The sequence below is a fragment of the Scyliorhinus canicula genome, chromosome 2 (genome assembly GCF_902713615.1).
Source record: "Scyliorhinus canicula chromosome 2, sScyCan1.1, whole genome shotgun sequence".
Lineage (NCBI taxonomy): Eukaryota > Metazoa > Chordata > Chondrichthyes > Carcharhiniformes > Scyliorhinidae > Scyliorhinus > Scyliorhinus canicula.
The window spans coordinates 62,126,176-62,140,811 of NC_052147.1; the positions used below are offsets into that span (position 1 = coordinate 62,126,176).

General features: G+C 49.7%; 1 protein-coding gene across 3 annotated transcripts in view; it reads right to left on the reverse strand.

Annotated features, from left to right (window-relative positions):
- Positions 1 to 14,636, reverse strand: part of slc35f4 (solute carrier family 35 member F4) — a 255,387-nt gene that overhangs the window by 119,612 nt on the left and 121,139 nt on the right. For 2 of the 3 annotated variants that reach the window (XM_038779811.1, XM_038779804.1), the window contains exon 1: positions 9,095 to 9,248. The exons of the other annotated variant lie outside the window; for it this stretch is intronic. The gene's annotated coding sequence lies outside the window, so the exon portion shown is untranslated. Of the gene's footprint in view, positions 1 to 9,094; positions 9,249 to 14,636 lie in introns of those variants that run through there. 3 annotated transcript variants of the gene reach the window in all.

The following is a 14,636-nucleotide window of genomic DNA, read 5'->3' on the forward strand; positions in this document are numbered from 1 at the left end:
GTGAAGAGATTCCATCGGTATGTTAGGCGGACGAGATGACAAATCTAGACTGCCACATTGACAAAGATGGCCTGGACCTTGTAGAGGATTAAGTGAAGGACATAAAATGGGAACCGACTCTGTGAGAAACAGTGGAATTGAAGTTGTTCCTCGGCCTCATCAATTATGATGGGAAATTTATCCCCAACCTGGCCACCATACTGGCACCACACGTATTGATAAAGAAAATACAGACGTGGCCGTGGCAAGCGCCACAGGACTAAGCATTCACAAAAGTGAAGCAACAGCTGCTGTCATCCAACATCTTGGCGCACTACAATCCCACAAGATCGTTGGTACTAACATGCGATACCTCTCTACGGAGTTGGGCAGTGCTCTCCCAACGGTGAGTCGATGGGTGATTGCATATGCATCGCGAACCCTGGCAGATGCGGAGCGACACCAAGCACAAATCAAAAAATAAGGTCTGGCTGTGATATTGGGAGTGAAGAGATTCCATCGGTACGTCCACAGCTGGCACTTTATGATAATCACGGACCATAAACCCTTGCTGGGCTTTTTTAAGGAAGGCAAGGCAATCCCACCCATCGCCTCGGCTCTCATTCAGCTCTGGGCACTATTGTTGGTGGATGATGAGTATTCTTTTGAGCACTGCCCCAGAATGCACATCGCCAGTGCTGACGACTTGAATCGCCTACCGCTACCCATAAGCTGAGTCACTCACCCGACACCCTGCCCCCACCCCCCCCCAACCAGAATGGACAACGTCATCATGACTTTGAATTTTATGGGCACCCTGCCTGTGTCCGCCAGCTAGATCCAGACATGGACCCAGAAGGACCGCATTCTGGCGAAATTATGCCACGTGATTCTAAGGGGCGGAATTCAAAAATTGAAGCCCTTCCTACCTAAATGCCAAGAATTCAGTGCAGAAATGGCATCATCCTGTGAGGAGCCTGAGTGGCTGTCCCTCACCCTGGCCAGTGCCCAAGCTTGAAGGAGCTCCACAGTGGTCACCCAGCAGTCTCCAAGGTGAAGATTTTTTTTTTTTTTTTTTTTTTTTTTTTTTTTTAAATTTAGATTAGCCAATTATTTTTTCCAATTAAGGGGCAATTTAGCGTGGCCAATCCACCTACTCTGCACATTTTTGGGTTGTGGGGGCGAAACCCACGCAGACACGCGGAGAACGTGCAAACTCCACACGGACAGTGACCCAGAGCCGGGATCGAACCTGGGACCTCAGCGCCGTGAGGCGGTTGTGCTAACCACTAGGCCACCGTGCTGCCCTTCCAAGGTGAAGATGCCGCCAAGGAGCTATGTCTGGTGGCCCGGGCTTTATTCCAACATTGAAAATTTGGTGAAACTGTGCTCGTCATGTCAGGAGAATCAGAAGATCTCACTGTCGGCCTCACTACACCCGTGGGACGGGCCAGGGAGACTTTGGGTATGGATACACCCAGACTTTGCGGGGCCGTTTATGGGATCAATCTTTTTAATCTTGGTCAACTCGCATTCTAATTGGATGAACATACATCGGCTGTCCTCCATGATTTCCAGCACCGCAATAGAGAAACTCCGGCAATCATTTTGTACTCATGGCATAGCTGAGGTCCTCATGTCCGTCAACTGGACTCCCTTCACCAGCGGAGAATTCCACGTGCTCAGAAAGTCGAATAGGATGCAGCACATTCGAATGGCACCCTAACACCTGTGTTCTAATGGCTTGGCCAAGCGGGCGGTCCAGACATTTAAAAACGGTATGAAGAAACAAGCCACCGGCTCACTCCATACCAAATTGGCTCGGTTCCTCTTCAATTACAGGACCACGCCACATGTGACAATGGGGGACGCGTCAGTGGAATTACTGATGGGCCACGCCTCCGGAACAGACTCAGTCTATTGTTTCCCAACCTAGGAGGAAAAGTGGAGTCGAAACAGGAGTCTCAGAACAAAGTATGACACCCGATGACCTGACAGGACCTTCAGGCCGGAAGTTATATTCGCAATTTCGGAGACACGCCCCCTTGGATCCCAGGAGTTGTAGTAGGGAAGACTGGCCCCATGTCATATAAGTTCAAGACCAGGAAGAGGGTCATAAAAAAAAAAGGTGGACCAGCTTCGGAGCAGGGAACCCTCGACTGCGGAAACTATCTCTGGACGGGGTGACGACCTTGGAACCTACCTCCAAGCAGGGCACTCAACCCATGGTACACCCAAGAGTCATCCCAAGACAGTGAGGATTGAGGCACCGACATGGAGATTGAGGCGATGGACCCGAAACAGGAAGTCGACATTGGACTAGAACTGGGGCTGGTTTTGCACAGTGGGCCAAATAGCTGGCTTGTAAAGCAGACCAAGGCCAGCAGCACGGGTTCAATTCCTGTACCAGCCTCCCGATCAGGCGCCGGATTGTGGCGACTGAGGGCTTTTCACAGTAACTTTGTTGAAGCCTACTTGTGGCAATACGCAATTTTCATTTTCATTTTTTCATTTCAGAACCCCCATCAGTGGCCTTTCGACGTTCAGACAGGAAGTGGCGTTTCCCCATCCGCGTTACTGATCTGAATCCACTGAGGATGGACTCAAGGCCGTAAGCGAAGCAGCAACAGAGGCCTCATGGACCCGGGAGCGAGAGGGAGGATCCAGACTGGGGGTTGGGGGTGTGTGGTTGGGTTGGATATCATAACCCTCACAAGGACCACGATGGAATACAAGTTCCCATGGTAACGGGTGTAGTCCAGCTGGGAATGGTTATATTGGAAAAATGTTCGAAGGTTATTTCCAAAATCTTGTGCTACCTGGAATAACTGCAGTCACATGGAATGATACAGAAATGATTATAACACTGAGGTTCTGGGAGGGCAGCACGGTGGCCTAGTGGTTAGCACAACCGCCTCACGGCGCTGAGGTCCCAGGTTCGATCCCGGCTCTGGGTCACTGTCCGTGTGGAGTTTGCACGTTCTCCCCGTGTTTGCGTGGGTTTCGCCCCCACAACCCAAAAATGTGCAAAGTAGGTGGATTGGCCACGCTAAATTGCCCCTTAATTGGAAAAAAATAATTGGCTAATCTAAATTTATTAAAAAAAAGAAATAAAATTTTTTTTAAAAATTAAAAAAAAATAATAAAAGAATAAAATTAAAAAAAAAAACACTGAGGTTCTGACTCTCTGATCTGCGCCTCCCACAATTACAACCTTTTTCTCTTTGTTTTCTTTTCTTTTTAAATATTTTTATTCAACAAACTTTCACCATTTTCACCATACAAAAGAAAACAAGAACAACCCCAACAATACAAAAAATAATCTCACCCAAACTCAAGAACCCCCCCCCCCCCCCCAACCCTCGGTCCCCCCCCATAACAGCCAATGGTAACCAACACCCGAAAGTGCACAATAAACAAACCCCAACAATTGTAGAACCCCTCCTTTACCCCTCTCAGCTCAAACTTCACCTTGTCCAGGGTCAGAAACTCCAGCAGGTCCCCCCCCCCCCCACACAGAGACGCAGGATGGAGAAGCTGACTCCCACCCCAACAAGATCCGCCTCCGAGCGATCAGCAAGGCAAAGGCTAAAACGTCCGCCCCTGCACCAGCCTGCAGCTTGGGCCGGTCTGACACCCTGAATATGGCTTCTAGGGGTACCAGGCCCAACATCCATGTGCAACACACCTGAGATTGTACTGGACACCGTCCTCCAAAACCTTTCCAGCTTCGGGTGGCACCAAAACATATGAACATGGTTCATGGGGCCCCTCCCACACCGCTCACAGACATTCTCCACCCCCTCGAACAGCCGCTCATCCTTGATTTTGTGAGGTGCGCCCTATGTACTGCTTTCAACTGTATCAGCCCCATCCTCGAACATGGTGTCGAGACATTCACCCTCCGCAGCACCTCACACCACAGTCCCTCTTCCAGCACCACCCCAGCTCCTCTTCCCACTTCACCTTAATCCCAATCATGGACACCCCGTCCTCCTCCAGGATCCTCCCATAGATCGCCGAAAAAATAACCCTCTCCAGCCCTCCGGCTGACAGCACCACCGCCAGCAACGAAGAGGCCGGCACTATTGGGAAGGTCGGGAAACCTTTCTTGCGAAGTCCCAAACCAGCATGTACCTAAACTCTTCCCCCTGCGCCAACCCATACCTCTCTCTCAACACCTCCAGGTTCGCGAATCACCCCCCACACCACGGTCCAGGTGGGGAGACCATAAAATACTCGCTCTTGTCTAAATTCAATTTATACCCTCAGAACATCCCAAATCTCTGGTGCAGCACCATTATACTCTCCACTAACTTGCTAGGTTCTGAGATATGGAATAGCAGATCATCGGTGTATAAGGACACCCTATGTTTCACCCCTTCTCCCAACTGTCCCCTTCCACAGCCCCGAGCTCCTTAGCGCAATGGCCAAGGGCTCTATAGCCAATGCAAACAACAGGGGGGGACATAGGGCACCCCTGTTTTGTGCCCCAGTGCAGTCTGAAGTACCCCTAGTTCATGTGAGTTCAAACACTCGCCATCGGCTCCTTATACAACAGCCGCACCCACGCCGTGAACCTCGGCCCAATTCCTAATCTCTCTAATACCGCCATCAAGTAACCCACTCTACCCGATCAAATACCTTCTCTGCATCCAGTGCCACCGTCACCTCCATCTCCTTTCCCTCCATCGGAGACAGGACCACAATCAACAACCTCTTCACGTTCGAGAACAACTGCCCTCCCTTCACGAACCCTGTCTAGTCCTCCCCAATCACCTTCGGGAGACATCCTTCCAACCTTGACACCAACACCTTTGCCAATATCTAGGCATCTGCATTCAGTAGGGATATGGGCCTAAATGACCCACATTCCACTGGATCCTTATCATTTGTTAGCCCAAACAAAATAGAAGCTTTCCCCATCTATTGTGGAAAGACATCCCCTGCCTTTCGCATCCTCGAACGTTCCCACCATCAGCGGCGCCAACTTGTCCTTAAATTTCTTGTAGAACTCAACTGGGAACCCATCAGACCCTGCCGCCTTCCCTGCCTGCACCCTCCCAATCACCTCCTGCTCCCCCACCAGCCCCTCCAAGCCTTCCCTGTCCTCTTCTCCCAACCTTGGGTACTCCAACCCGTCCAAGAACTCCCTCATTCTTCACTCCTCCCCGGTGGCTCCGAGCTATATAGGTCCTTATAAAGCTCCTTGAATACGTTATTGATCTGCTCCAGGCCCCCCACCAGCTTGCCTGTCCTATCCTGTACCCGAACAATCTCTGTCGCCGCCACCTCCCTCCAGTGCTGGCCGGCCAGCAAACCCCCTGCCTTCTCACCATGTTCATACACTGCCCCCCTCACCATTCTCACCTGACGCATCGGTTTCCCTTTGGACAACTGGTCAGACCAAACCTGAAATTCCTTCTTCTTGGCCAGGAGTCCCGGGTCTGTGTCCCCTGCATACCTCCCATCCACCTCCAGAATCTCCTCTATCAGTTTTTGGCGCTCCTCTCTCTCCTCCTTGTCCACCTTAGCTTTGAACGAAAGCACCTCCCCCTCACTACTGCCTTCAGAGTCTCCCAAACCACCGACTGCGAAACCTCTCCTGTGCAATTAAACCCCACATATTCCTCGATCACCTTCCTGATCTTATTGCAAAAGCTCCGGTCCGCTAACAAACCCATGTCCATTCTCCACCCAGCCTCTGGGCCATCCCCTTCTCCAAAACCACATACGCCCAATGTGGTCCGAAATCACAATTGCTGAGTACTCTGACCTCCTAATCCCAACCAATAGCGCCTTCCCCAACATGAAAAAGTCTATCCTCCAGTACACCTTGTGTACCGGGGAGAACAACAAATACTCCCATTCTTGCGGGTGCAGGAACCTCGGTGGGTCCACTCCTCTCTCTCTCATAAGCCCAGCCAATGCCTTCGTCCCCACCCCCCTGACTGGGCCTGTGATCGTGCTGAAACCTGTCCACCTTCGGTTCCTGCACCATATTTCAATCCGCCCCCCAATTGTCAACTTTCGTGTAACCAGGTCCGGGATGGCCCCCTGCACCCTCTTCATGAACCCCTTATCATTCCAGTTGGAGCCATATAGGCTTGTCAGTGCCACCAACCAACCCCTCTAACACCCCCATCACTATCATGTACCTGCCTCCCTGGTCCACCACCACCTTCTTCATTTGAAACCTCACCCGAGATCTACTATTGAACCCCGAGTGGAAAACCTCACTCACCCACCCTTCCTACGTCTCGCCTGATCCTTCACCTCAGATGGGTCTCCTGCAACATCACAATATCGGCTTTTAAGCTCTTTAAGTGTGTAACACCGTAAATCCTTTCACCGGCCCCCTAACCCCCTCACGTTCCGTGTCATTATTCTGAACGGAGTTCTCTCACCCTCCCACCCCCTACCCCCCCCCCCCCCCCCGCCCCTTCTATCCACCATCATCACAACCCCGGCCCTGCCCTTCAGGCCTGACCCATCCCATCCCTTTGTTTCCGTTGAACTCCTCCCCCTCCCAGAATCCCCCATCCAGTTCTTCTTGCAAACACCTATCCCAGCATCGATCCCATCCCCCACCTTTCACACCTCCTAGGCTCATCAAAACCTGTTTAACCACAGTCCCTCGGCCCAGCACCCCCCCCCCCCCCCCCCCCCCCGTTCATGAGCCAACCTTCGCTTGCTGGTCTGGAGGCCCTTGCCCAGGGCTCCTTCCTCCCTATCTCCTCCCCATGCCCCAGTCACCGAAAACAAACAAAATCGGTGCAAAGGCCACACCCCAGAAAACCGCCATAATCCCAAAGTGCATTGTAATAGTAACCAACTGGAGATTACAACAAAGTTAAACTACCTTCCCCCGTTCAACCAAACCAAAAACCCAGCTGCTCCCCCTCACGAATACAGATCAAGAAACAACCCAAAAAGAGAGATAATGGCTAAGCACAGTCCCCACCCCCTCAGTCCAAGTCCAATCTCAGTCCCAACTCTCATTTCAACCCCAGTCCTTCGACCTCCACGAATGCCCCCACCTTCTCAAAGTAGAAGTCCCTTGAATCGTAGGTCACCAGATAGACCACGCAAAACTTCATGCCGTTAATCATAACCTTTATTGTCACATGTAGGCTTACATTAACACTGCAGTGAAGTTACTGTGAAAAGCACCTAGTCACCACATTCCAGAGCTTGTTCGGGTACACTGAGGGAGAATTCAGAACGTCCAATTCACCTAACAAGCATGTCTTTCAGGACGTGACTGTAGAGTGCCGCCTTCATCCGTCCGAAGACCGCCCACCTTCTCACCAGTTCCACCATTAAGTCTTGGTATATTTGAATACCAGCTCCTTCCCATTTCACATCACGCCTTTGCTTCACCCAACTCAGGACCTTCTTCTTGATGTGAAACTTATGGAAGCAAATGATAACTGCTTTTCGTGGCTTATTTGCCTTCAGCTTGGGCCTGAGCGACCGATGAGCCCTGCCACCTCATACTGGGAGGGTTCTTCCCCCTCCCCCAACAGCTCTGCCAACATCTTCACAAAGTACTCAGTCGGCCTCTGGCCCTCCACCCCCTCATGTAGGCCCAGGTTCTGCTGCCTCGACCTGTTCTCCAGGTCATCCATCTTGGCTCTGAGCCCTTTGATGGCCTCCGCCACCTTCCACAGCTCTTCACCCGTCGAGGTGAACTGTCACTGTGCTGCTTCAAAGCCTCCTCCACTTGGGAGGTGGTATAACTGATATTTCTAAAATGATAGAAGTATTGGATACAGTCCATTCAAGCAGGCGATTTGAATGAAGTGGAGTAATAGGCCAAGAGGGCACGACAGTAAATCCCTTTGGTAAATGGAGTCTAGGGAGGAAGCATTTTTCTGCACCATGTGATGAAAATGGGGCAACTGCAATCCTTAACTTGCCCAACTCGCAAGAAAAGAGAATGTGACTCCTTACTATAAGTGGCTAATTAGTTTGTAATTGTCAAATTCCATCACAGGCACACAGCATGACTCATAGCCTCACACACACACACACACAGACCCATTCTAGAGTTTACATAATCCATCTAATTCCTTAAATATTGCCTGTGTCTGCACGCAATGCAGGAAGTATCATTTCTTAACATTTTGCCCGTTCAAGAAAAATAATTATATAAAATGTCGTCAAATTCACAGAGGTACTGAGATTATGCTGCTAATTTACAGTAACAAATTGATTGGATTCTCAGGATGGACTGCAAATGATTCACCGAAGATCCGGTAGCTTCACGAAAAGTCAATGCTATTTTTAGAATTGATCCATGATTAAACTGTATAATTCATTTTGCTTGTTTTTTATTTAATTTGCTGTTCTTTTTAGCCTTGAAAATCTGTTTATTTAGATGATTAACAGAGGCAGTCTCATATTGACAGTTTGTTTTTAATGCTGCATTAAATATGTAGTAGTGTCGCCCCACCCTGGATGTAATTTTTCTACACATGAATTGTGTGTTAATGGGATGCAATGTTCTCAATGTACATGTCTCCCTCTGGAAGATGTTTGGTTCACAACTGGATCAGTGATAATGAGCAACTTAATTAAGAAATAAAACAAATCAGAAAATGCTGCAAACACTCAGAAGGTCAGGCAGAAGAAATAATGAATAGAGAAACAATTTGACATCTGTATACACAGATTTTAATGGAATTGCTACTGTTAGGCTAATGCTCCCTTTGCTTATGTAAGAGTTAAACTATGCACCACACTTTCCAGTTTGAATAAAGCAATGTCAAATGGTGTCACCTAAACATTCATAACATGTCATTCATGAAAACCCTGCAATGTCTGTTTGAAGTTTGATCCCGGAAGATCAAAGCATGTTTATTACTCCTGGCTGAACAGCTTAAGTAATAAAAATAAAAACATCCAGCAACTCTCGCTACATAAAGCAATATTTCAATATCTTAATACGCCATTTAACTTCTGTCACATCCACCTCTGCTCTATAGCGAGTTACGTATTACTTGCTCTTTGCTAAAGAAAAACATGTTTGAATGCTTTTAATGAGAACAGTTTTTCAGGCATCCATTAGCCAGGTCGAAAAATGCATCATTCAAAAATGAGAAATTCTTACCAGAATGGTAATAGCCGATGCTGTGAAATAGGGGAGGCAGTCGAATAGTGGTATTATCGCTGGACTAGTAATCTAGACCCTGGGACCCTGGGTTCGAATCCCAGTTGGTGAAATTTGAATTCAATAAGACAATCTGGAATTAGAAGTCTAATGATGATCATGATACCATTGTTGATTGTTGTTAGGAAAAATCCCCATCTGGTTCACTAATGTCCTTAAGGGAAGGAAATCTGCCATCCTTGTCATAATATCCAATCATGTATATCATGAGATGCAGACAGGCAGTGATTGACACACAGGATAACCAACGAACACACACGACACAGAACAACCAATCACCAGACAAGACACCACCACTATAAAGCCCACAGGGCATTAAGGCTCTCTCTCTCTCACAGGACACGGCTAGTGAGATAGTCACAGTGCACAGGCCAATGAACATCATCACCATGTGGTAGAGAGTTAGTCTGGTCAAGCCAGTAGGAGGTTATCAGTTAGGTTAATAGAGTGTCAACCCACAGCAGATTATGTACAGCAAGCAGCAGGTTCAATAAAACAGTGTTGGACCATTTCCTGCGTCGGAAGCCTGTTTCTCATTTTACTGCATCCAGTTGCAGTCGATGTTAGACCAACACAGATAACACATCATGGTTAGAGGGAGTTATTCTCGAATGAACCTACCTCGAGTGAATCTGCAACAACCACCAGCCTGCCAGCTCCTTGACTACAATGGCAATGCCATAGCTGTCAGTGGATCGTGTCAGCTAGGTGTATGTCACAAAACAATCAAAGTGATGTTACGATTCAAGATCGTCCGGCCTGACAAGGCATCCCTGCTCAGTGCTCGCGCATGCAAACTCCTGAATCTGGTCAGCTCATCCATGCCATGTCCTCAACACCGTCTCCGCCGATGTGACTTCGATCTCGTCTACACACCGGGTAAGGAGCTGATCGTCGCGGATGCCCTATCCCGATCCGTCACCACGCCGTGTGAACAGGGCGACTTCATTCGCCACATTGAAGCACAGGTACAGCTGTGTGCCAGCAACCTCCCAGCCACTGATGAACGAGTTATACAAATACGTGAAGAAACTGCCAAAGATCCCCTACTGCAGCGCGTGATGAAGCACCTCACCCATGGCTGGCAAAAGGGGCAGTGCCCCCAGTTCTTCAATGTTAAGGACAAGCTGACGGTTGTTATGGGGATCCTTCTTAAACTAGATAGAATCGTCATTCCCCAAAGCATGAAAAACATGGTGCTCAGACAGATCCATGAGGGTCACCTGGGGGTCGAGAAATGTCAACGCAGAGCTCGGCAGGCAGTTTACTGGCCTGGCATCAGCCAGGACATTGCCAACACAGTTCTCAAATGCACAATGTGTTCTCAACCAGCTCAGCCCAAGGAAACGCTGCAACAGCACGAGATCATGACCTCTCCGTAGTACAAGGTGGGGATAGACGTCTTTCACGCCAATGGGCATGATTACATGCTCCTGGTCGTCTACTTCTCCAGCTACCCGAAAGTGGTGAAACTGTCGGACCTCACGTCCAAGTCCATCATCAAAGCCTGCAAAGAGACGTTTGCCAGGCATGGGATACCACTCACGGTAATGAGTGACAACTGTCCATGTTTCTACAGCCAAGAGTGGTCCGACTTTGCACAATCCTACCACTTTAGTCATATCACATCCAGTCCCCATTACCCGCAATCAAATGGGAAGGCCGAGAAAGGGGTCCATATTGTCAAGCGGTTGCTGTGCAAGGCTGCAGACTCAGCCTCGGATTTCAACCTGGTGCTATTGGCATACAGGGCAACCCCTCTGTCGACCGGTTTGTCTCCGGTGCAGTTGCTCATGAACCGCAACCTGAGGACGACTGTTCCAGCCATCCATGTTCCAGACCTTGACCACCTCACGGTGCTGCAGAAGGTGCAGCGATCCAGGGACCAGCAAAAGATCACGTATGATGCTCATGCCATGGATCTGCCTGCGCTGGCTCCAGACGATGTTGTTCGCGTTCAGCTGCCTGAGGGAGGTTGGTCAACCCCAGCTGTTGTCATCAGACAGGCTGCTCCCAGGTCTTTCGTTGTCCAAATGGCTGATGACTCCATTTTCCGGCGCAACAGGAGAGCGCTGCGTAACGTTCCCTGCCCATCACCCGACCGCACTTCTCCACATGTCATCATGCCTCCTCCGGACGTCTTGCACCACGAGGCCACCTATCTGGCAGCGATCCCACCTGTCCACAAGGCCACCGAGACGGCAGCCATCCCGCCTGTCCAGGTGCCGGCGTCCCCCGCTCCACCTCTGCGGCGATCAACAAGAATTTGTCGCCCACCACAAAGACTGAATCTATAGACTTAAATCTTGTAAATTTTGTTCAGTTTGCTCTGTATCTGCACGATAGACACCTTCCCATGTACATCTGTTCATTCATTCCCCACTTGTACATAGTTATGCATGCTTATACAGCCACGTTCCAAAATGTATTTTAAAAGGAGATGTCATAATATCCACTCATGTATATCATGAGATGCAGACAGGCAGTGATTGACACACAGGATAACCAATGAACACACATAACACAGAACAACCGGACAGGACACCACGACTATAAAGCCCACAGGGCATTAAGGCTCTCCCTCTCTCTCACAGGACACGGCTAGGGAGATAGTCACAGTGACTATCACAGCCAATGAACATCATCACCATGTGATAGAGAGCTAGTCTGGTCAAGCCAGTAGGAGGTTATCAGTTAGGTTAATAGAGTGTCAACCCACAGCAGATTATGTACAGCAATCAGCAGGTTCAATAAAACAGTGTTGGACCATCTCCTGTGTCGGAAGCCTGTTTCTCATTTTACTGCATCCAGTTGCAGTCGATGTTGGACCAATATAGATAACACATCAATCCTTACCTTGTCTGGCCTACATGTGCCTCTTTAACACCCTCCTAAATGGCCCAGCAAGCCATTCAGTTAAAGGGCAATTAAGGATGAGCAATAAATGCTAGTTCAGTCAGCGACGTCCACATCCCATAGTTAATTTTTAAAATAATTTAATCTCAGTAGTGATGAGTTTTGACATTGTATTTCTAGATTAGAGAGCAAAACGTCAGTCTGTAAGGAACCTTAATTATTTACATAATAAGAATTACCATTTGGTTTCATCGCATATCATTGACATTATTTGTTTCTTTTTACTCAATTAAATGGTTAAAAATTACTCATTGACTTGAAGCGTTTGGATTTGATTTGCCAGGGTACAATTTTAGCTCAACCTGTGGTTTCATTGTTGAGGTCTTGTCTGCGTCTCTTAAATTATTTCATGGTCACACTGAGAAACAGCCAAGGATAGATAGCCTGCAGAAAGAAGCTGATGGAAAGGTACATAGGAGCAAGGAGGAGCATGGCACTAATCTTACACAGGGTTTTGTGCAGAGCTTGGAGCCCATCATTCCAAATGTGGAAATAGTGACTAATTACATTATAGACCTGTGGACCCAACCATGATGTAGCATCCAATAGCCAATTTCACCACTTTCATTGCAGCGCACACATAAATCTCATGGAGTCCACATCCTGTTCCACGTGGGAAGTCCAAGACGCTTCTCTTGTCCTGGATAAGAAGATGTGCAGGAGCTGCTGTCAGCTGGAGAAGTTTGAGCTCAGGGTTTCAGAGCTTGAGTGACAGCTGGAGTCACTGAGGCATATTTGTGAGACTGAGATTTCCACGGTTACCACAGGGCCAAGCCAATGGAGGCATGTTTAGGAGCACGGGAGCTGGGTCCATTCCCCAAAAAATGCCATTGGATTAGTATCTCCATGTGTCCTCATATCTTTCTGTCTGTCCCGGGGGTGGGTTTGTGGAGAAGTTGGGAACACCCGTGGATGAGGCGTGAAGGCAATTGAATTCTTTAAGGAGACAATTAGGAGGGATTTTCCTAATGGATACCTCCTTTCCCAAGAGAAGAGCAGTGCCATGCCATGTTTCCAAACCTCAGGTTGGAGAAGGCAATAGCACAGTGGTAGGGAATGCCTCAGTGAAACTGACAAGTTGCAAGGGCTTTGATTAGTTGCACTGAAAAGCTGCAGACATGCCCAGGAGAGAGATGCTATGCCGTGCACCTCTTCATTCAGAGAGTGCTATTGCTGTGTATCGGAATGCACTTTACTCAATCAGCATCTCACCCACCTTTAGCTGCACATCCCTGCTGACAAATTTCAAAGGCACATGAGAGCATCTACCTAGTTGCTAACCACCCCCTCCCCGCCCCCACCACCTTCCGCTGAGCACAGAACTTCCCAAGAGCAGTATCTTCTGCCTTTTCTGCAGCCGCATGCCTGTCAGTGGAGGGCCAGCTCCCATCCTGCCACCAGCAATCCAGTGTCTCTGCCACACACCATGTTTGTGTTATCTCTTTTTCTAAAATGAGAGGAAGCATGGGAGGTCTAGGTGTTAGGAATGGCTTGTGAGGGTAGGAGAGAAGGATTTCATTTTTGGAGGCATGGGTGTAAGAGGGCAATAGGCTGAGGGTGAGTGCGAGCGTTAGCTGCTCAGATCAGGGTCTGAGATGCCAGTAGCGAGAGGAACAAGTGGAAGTGCAAAGGGTGCCACACAGGAGAATGCTGGGCAAGTCAGATTGTGTGGCATGGCACCTGAATACTCGCCTGTCAACCCATCCAGATTAGAGGGGTCACACTGTGGCTCACTTCATGGGCGGGATTCTCCGAACCCCGCCGGGTTGGAGAATCGCCGGGGGCCGGCGTCAATCCCGCCCTCGCCGTGTGCCGAATTCTCCGCCACCAGAGATTCGGCGGGGGCGGGAATCGCGCCGCGACGGTCGGCGGGACCCCACCGGCGATTCTCCGGCCCGCGATGGGCCGAAGTCCCGCCGCTGTCAACCCTCTCCCACCAGCATGGATCAAACCACCTGCCTTACCGGCGGGAGGAGGCAGCGTGGGCGGGTTCCGGGGTCCGATCTGGCCCCGATCGGCCGGCGGGCCTGTGCCGTGGGGGCACTCTTTTCCTTCCGCCTTCGCCATGGTCTTCACGATAGCGGAGGCGGAAGTGACCCCCTCCCCTGCGCATGCGCGGGGATGACATCAGCAGCTGCTGACGCTCTGGCGCATGCGCGGACTTACGCCGGCCGGCAAAGTCCCTTCGGCCCGGAGTGGTTCACGCCACTCCATCACGCCGGGACCCCCCGCCCCGCCGGGTTGGGGAGAATCCCGGCCCATATGCCTGCTAGGTTGGAGACGCTGTCCTCCAACTCCCACCCATAGGGGAGCTTACTGCTTACTGCAATGCAAAACCTAAACTCGCTCAGTTAGATGTCCAGGTAATAGTGTGAGCCCTGGTGAGCAGCCTTCACAGGTCTCCTCACCATTCCTGGTGATCAGCTTCACTGAAATCTGCTATGGCCCCTCAAGCAATGACAAAATGGCTGGGCCGCCCCATCCACCCTCCCTAACTGGTCGAGGAATGCAAAGGTGGGCCTTCAATTGGTCACCTTGCAGAAAGAGCAACTGAAGGTCCACTCCT